The sequence below is a fragment of the Petaurus breviceps genome, unplaced genomic scaffold (assembly GCF_028583685.1).
Source record: "Petaurus breviceps papuanus isolate PSGF00001 unplaced genomic scaffold, PetGlider_PUasm1.0 90763, whole genome shotgun sequence".
Taxonomy (NCBI): Eukaryota; Metazoa; Chordata; class Mammalia; order Diprotodontia; family Petauridae; genus Petaurus; species Petaurus breviceps.
The window spans coordinates 1663207-1668851 of record NW_027187340.1 but is presented as its reverse complement, the minus strand read 5'-3'; positions in this window follow the sequence as shown (position 1 = coordinate 1668851).

Genomic DNA, 5645 nt, shown 5'->3' with positions numbered 1-5645 from the left:
GGAAAGTGTGGAGAGAGAAAAAACAAACAAACCATTCTTCCCACCCTATCTTCCCCAGCAGCTAAAGCTTTCACTCTGCAAATTCCCCAAGTATTCATTTGTATACGTTTAATGGGAGATTAGGAGGTTGGTTTCCAAAGGCCTCTACTCTAAGTTTCTTTCCTGCTCTAAATTTATGATGCTCTGTAGTGTGTGTGTGTGTGTGTGTGTGTGTGTGTGTGTGTGAGAGAGAGAGAGAGAGAGAGAGAGAGAGAGAGAGAGAGAGAGAGAGAGGAGAGAGACAATGAGAGAGAGAGGAGAGGGAGGGAGGGAGAGAGGAGAGAGACAATGAGGGAGAGAGAGAGAAGAGAGAGAGAGGGAGGGAGAGAGACAGAGAGAGACAGAGACAGAGAGACAGAGACACACACAGAGAGAGAGAGAGAGAGAGAGAGAGAGAGAGAGAGAGAGAGAGAGAGAGAGAGAGAGAGAGAGAGAGAGAGAGAAATCTGCCTCATTAGCATATAAACTCCCCATATAAGCCTGGAACAGAATGGGTATTTAATAAGTGTTTGTTGATTGATGGATGTAAGGACTGGGTAAGGTTAGGTGAGCATAATCACAGGGCTGCAGGGCTGTTTGAGAAGTATATAAGAGAGATATGTAAGTGGGCAGGAAACAGAGACAACCCTATTTCACTTTTTTTTTTTTCCTGGTGGCTCCTGGTGTGTTGCTGAAAATTCCTGCTGTGGGTTGTCCATGTTTGACTTTGGAGTTTACAAAATGCGTCATCTCATTTGAGCTTTATAAATGACTATTACCTCCATTTCACAGATAAGGAGGTAGAGGCTCAGAGAGGCCAATGACTTGTATAAAATCTCACAGCTGGATTCCACCTGAGCTCTAGCCTCTGGGTTATAACCCTCCTGCCTCAGGCGTATTCCAGCTCGCGCCCATTCAGGCCAGGCTCCCAGATTCAACATTATCCCTTTCAGTATCCTCATTCATTTCATACCTCTCTCCACAAAGAAGGGGAAGAAGGAAAAAATGAAAGTAAGAGAAAGACGAGGAGAAATAGGTACCCACATATATGCCTCACCGCCTTCTTATCCCTCTTTACTATCAGTTCCAAAAAGGACTGCTTTTGACTGGCAAGGTTTCTTAGCTGTGAGACATTAGGATGTTTGACTAGGTGGCACAATGGTTACAGCAATGAGGTCTGCAGTCAAGAGGATCTGAATTCAAATACAGCCTCAAACACTAGCTGTGTGGTCTTGGACAGGTTGTTTAACCTCTGTTTGCCTTGGTTTCCTCAACTATACAATGTAGGTAGCAAGAGCACCTACCTCTCAGAGTTGTTGTGGGAATTACATGAGATATTTGTAGAGTGCTCAGCATAGTGCATGCCAGATGTTGCGGTTTAGCCGTTTTTCGGTCATGTCTGACCTTTCGTATCCCCATTTAGAGTTCTCTTGGCAAAGATTCTGGAGTGGTTTGTCATTTCCTTCTCCAGCTCATATTTACATATGTGTAAACTGAGGCAAACAGGGTTAAGGGACTTGCCCAGGATCACACAGCTAGTAAGTGTCTGAGGCCTGATTTGAACTCAGGAAGATGAGTGTTCTTGATTCTAGGCCTAGTGTTCTATACACTATGGTGCTGCCTAGCTGCCCCTGCACATCAATAAGACAGTGTTTTATGACCCTTCTTCCATTATTCCTTTCTTTGGTGAAAGGTGATTAGACTAGAATTACAAACCACTGGTTTCTAAATGGCTCTCCTAGAAAGCATTGAGAAGTCAGAAAAGCTGGGTTCTAGCCCTGACTGCAGGAACATGATCTTGCTTTTTGCCTTTATTTCCTCATTTATAAAATGGGGGATAATTATACCTACCCTATCCACCTTAAAAGGATGTCTTGAAGATGAAATGAGATAATAGTTTCATGATGCTAATGGCACTATGGAAATCAAAGGCAAGTATTTAAAGGGCATTTACGTGAAAAGGGAATTTTGTTTGACCCTGATGGGTGGAAGCTGCAAAGAAGTGAATTTAGACTTCCTGTAAACCAAAGGATGAATGGCCCAGGGAAAGAATGGCACTACTCTTCACCATGTATTGTGTTCTTGAAAGGTTCAGGGGACAGAGCATGAGATAAAAAGAGCTTTTACTTCATGTGTTATTACACCTCTAATAACCCATCTCTGTTCCTTCCCACAGCCTGTTCCACCATGGCCAAAATGTTCTCCCTACTTGCCCCTGCTTTCCTTCAAGGCTCAGGTCAAGTACCACCTCCTAGCCCAGGACTATTCTGCTTCCCCTGCCCCAGTTTCCCAATGTGCCTTCTCTCTTTCCCCAGAAATTACTCTGCATTTACTTTGTCAGAGAAATTACACTTGGACTTTAACACCAGAGTCCCAGCTGTACTTAAAGAAAAGGTAAAACTGCTATTAAAGACAAACAAGGAGGTAAAAGCAACTAGGCTAGACCAAGGAGGTGTAAAGGAGATCAGTATGGGATGTGTCACAATCGTGAGGGAATTGAAGGACCGATTCAAAATGTATCCAAGGGAGGGGAAGACACGAAAATCGCAGAGTTATAGCCTTCTCCAATATCCTCCACTTAGCTGTGGAAGACATCTCAGTTCTTGTTAATACTGGAAATTGATGACTAGGAGCACGTCAACAACTGCCAGCCTGGATACCCATTTTCCATATATATTATTTAATATATATTATGTGTAATTTTCCCACCTATATAAATCTCATCTACATACACACATGCATTGAGGGTATCCTCAATTAGAATATTAGCAAGGAAAAGTCAGGCTTTTGGAGGCCTTATTCTACAATGGACCATATTTTTACCAATTGACTGAAAGACATAAAGGATACAAGATCCACCTGTACTTTTTTATTATCAAAAAGTATTTGATTTGTTTGAGCAAAATGCCACCCGAAGGGTTTTCTTCCAGTAAAGCAGAGAACTGACACCCTCCACTCAATGATGAACTTTCTTAAACCTGTTCATTCCCTTCACATCTCAGTAACTCTAAACGCCTGTAGAATATCATCCAAACCCCATTTCACACCCTGTACCACTCCATTCCTCATTCCCTTCCACCTCCACCCTCCCATCCCAAAGCTTCATCCTAACTCCACCCAACCATTATGTACCCTCTAGAACATCCCTTCCACAGGCAACAAACTTCCCTTCATCTTAAATCTATTCTTCTCCCACTCTTTCCATCTACTAGTTCATTTTCCCCCTCTTTTTTTGCAGGTTGGAAGGCAGGGAAATTGGGTTTAAGAGACTTGCTCAAGGTCACACAGCTAGTAAGTGTTAAGTGTCTGAGATTGGATTTGAACTCAGGTCCTCCTGACTCCAGGGCCATGCTCTATTTACTGTGCTACCTAGCTGCCCTCATCTACTAGCTCTTACTGAAATCTGGCTTTGATCTGATGACACAGCCTCCCTGGCCACCCTCTTCAGTACTGGCTGCACCTTTATTCATGCTCCTTGGCTCACTGGGAGAGTTGGTATACTCCCCATTGCTCCCCATTGCCTCTTCTAGATTCTACTTAGTAACTTCTCTCCCTTTGAGGTTCATACTAATACATATCTACCATCGAATCACAATTCCAGTAGCTGTTGTCAACAGACCCCCCAGATCACTCCCCCTTCCTTCTTCAATGAGTTCAATATTTGGCTTTCAGTTTTCCCCTCCTCCCTGACTCCTGCTTTCACACTAGGGGACTTGACTATACATAGCTCTTCTCCCTCAAATACCCTAACCACTCAGCTCCTCAACCTATTCACCTCCCATTCCCTACTTCTCCACCTCTCCTCATCAGTGCATAAAGATGATCCTACCATCACCTTGCCATCACCCACAAATGCACCACCTCCATGTTCAGGAATTCCATAATCCCCTTGTATGACCATAATTTATTGTACAGCCCTTTGACTGAATCCAAACTTTACAGAACAATTTGTTCGTAAAACTTGGATTCAGTCACAAGGCCATACCCAAGAACCTAGGAGGCCACATGTGGCCTCTAGGCTGCAGGTTCCCCACCCCCGCAGCATAGCCCCTTTATCATATTGCTGATTTTGTCCAGCCAGACCTCAGCTTTGGATTACTCCCACCATTTGTTGTCTTCACACCTGTTAAGATTACTGTTCCCCTTTGTACTGCTGAATGAAGATGGAGAAAAATCACATAATGGTTCTGAGTCCACTACAAATTTACATTCCATAACCTCCAGTATACCTTTGCTGTTTCTAGGCAATCCTACTATGCCTCCTTTGTTAACTCTCTGTCCCCCTCTCCACAGAGGTTCTTACAAATCTTTTCATCTCTCCTCAAACCTCCCATGGCTCTCCCTCACCCTCACTCTCTCAGCTGAGAAACTTGTCTCCTGTTTAACAGAGAAAAATAAGGCCATTTGTCATGAACTCATTGTTCTCGTATCATTCAGGTGCCTTCTGCCATTTTCTCCTTCACCCGTTTCACATGATGAAATGGATTTACTTACTTTTTTTTTTTGCTTTTTTGGAGGGGGGAAGGTAGGGCAATTGGGGTTAAGTGACTTGCCTAAGGTCACATGGCTAGTTTTCTTTGTGTTAAGTGTCTGAGGCCGGATTTGAACTCAGGTCCTCTTGACTCCAGAGGGCCTGTGCTCTAACCCCAGTGGCTTTACTTCTTAACAAGGCTAACCCCTCTACTTGTTCAAATGATGCCATTCCATTCCAACTCCTCCAGCTATTGCTTCCTCTGTAATCCCCACTCTTGCTTATTTTCAATCCACTTGTAAATTCTGCAGCTTACCCACCTTCTCCAATGCCTACAAGTAGGAAAGAATCTTAGTCAAGAGATTTGCTTTACATTCCTCAAGTGATAAATGGTCAAAGGATATGAAGAGGCAATTTTCAGATGAAGTGAACAAAGCTATTTATAGCCATATGAAGAAAACACTCTAGATCACTACTGATTAGAGAAATGCACATTAAAACAACTCTGAGGTGCCACCCCATACCTATCATATTGGTTGATATGACAGAAAAAGAAAATGACAGATGTTTAAGGGTTAAGGGAAAATTGAGACACTAGTATATTATTGGTGGATTTGTGAACAGATTCAACCATTCTGGAAAGCAATATAGAACAATAACCAAGGGGCTGCAAAACCTTTGATCCAGCAATACCCCTACAAGGTCAGCATCCCCAAAAGATTTTAAAAAGGGAAGAAGACCTACATGTGCAAAAATATTTATAGCAGCTCTTTTTGTGATGGCAAAGTATTGGAAATTGAGGTGATATCCATCAACTGGGAATGGCTAAACAAGTTGTGGATTGTGATGGAATACTATTGTACTATAAGAAATGATGAGCAGGATGCTCTCTGAAAAATCTGGAAAGACTTATATGAACTGATGCAAAGTGAAATGAGCAGAACCAGAAGAACATTGTCACAGTAACAGCAGCATTGTATGATGATCAACTGTGACCAGCTATTCTCAGCAATGATTCAAGACAATTCTGAGAACTTATGATGAAAAATATCATCCATCTCCTGAAAGAACTGATGAAGTCTGAATGTTGATAAAAGCATGCCTTTAAAAGCTTTATTTTTCTTGTTTTTTTTTTTGGTCTGTGTTTTCTTTCACA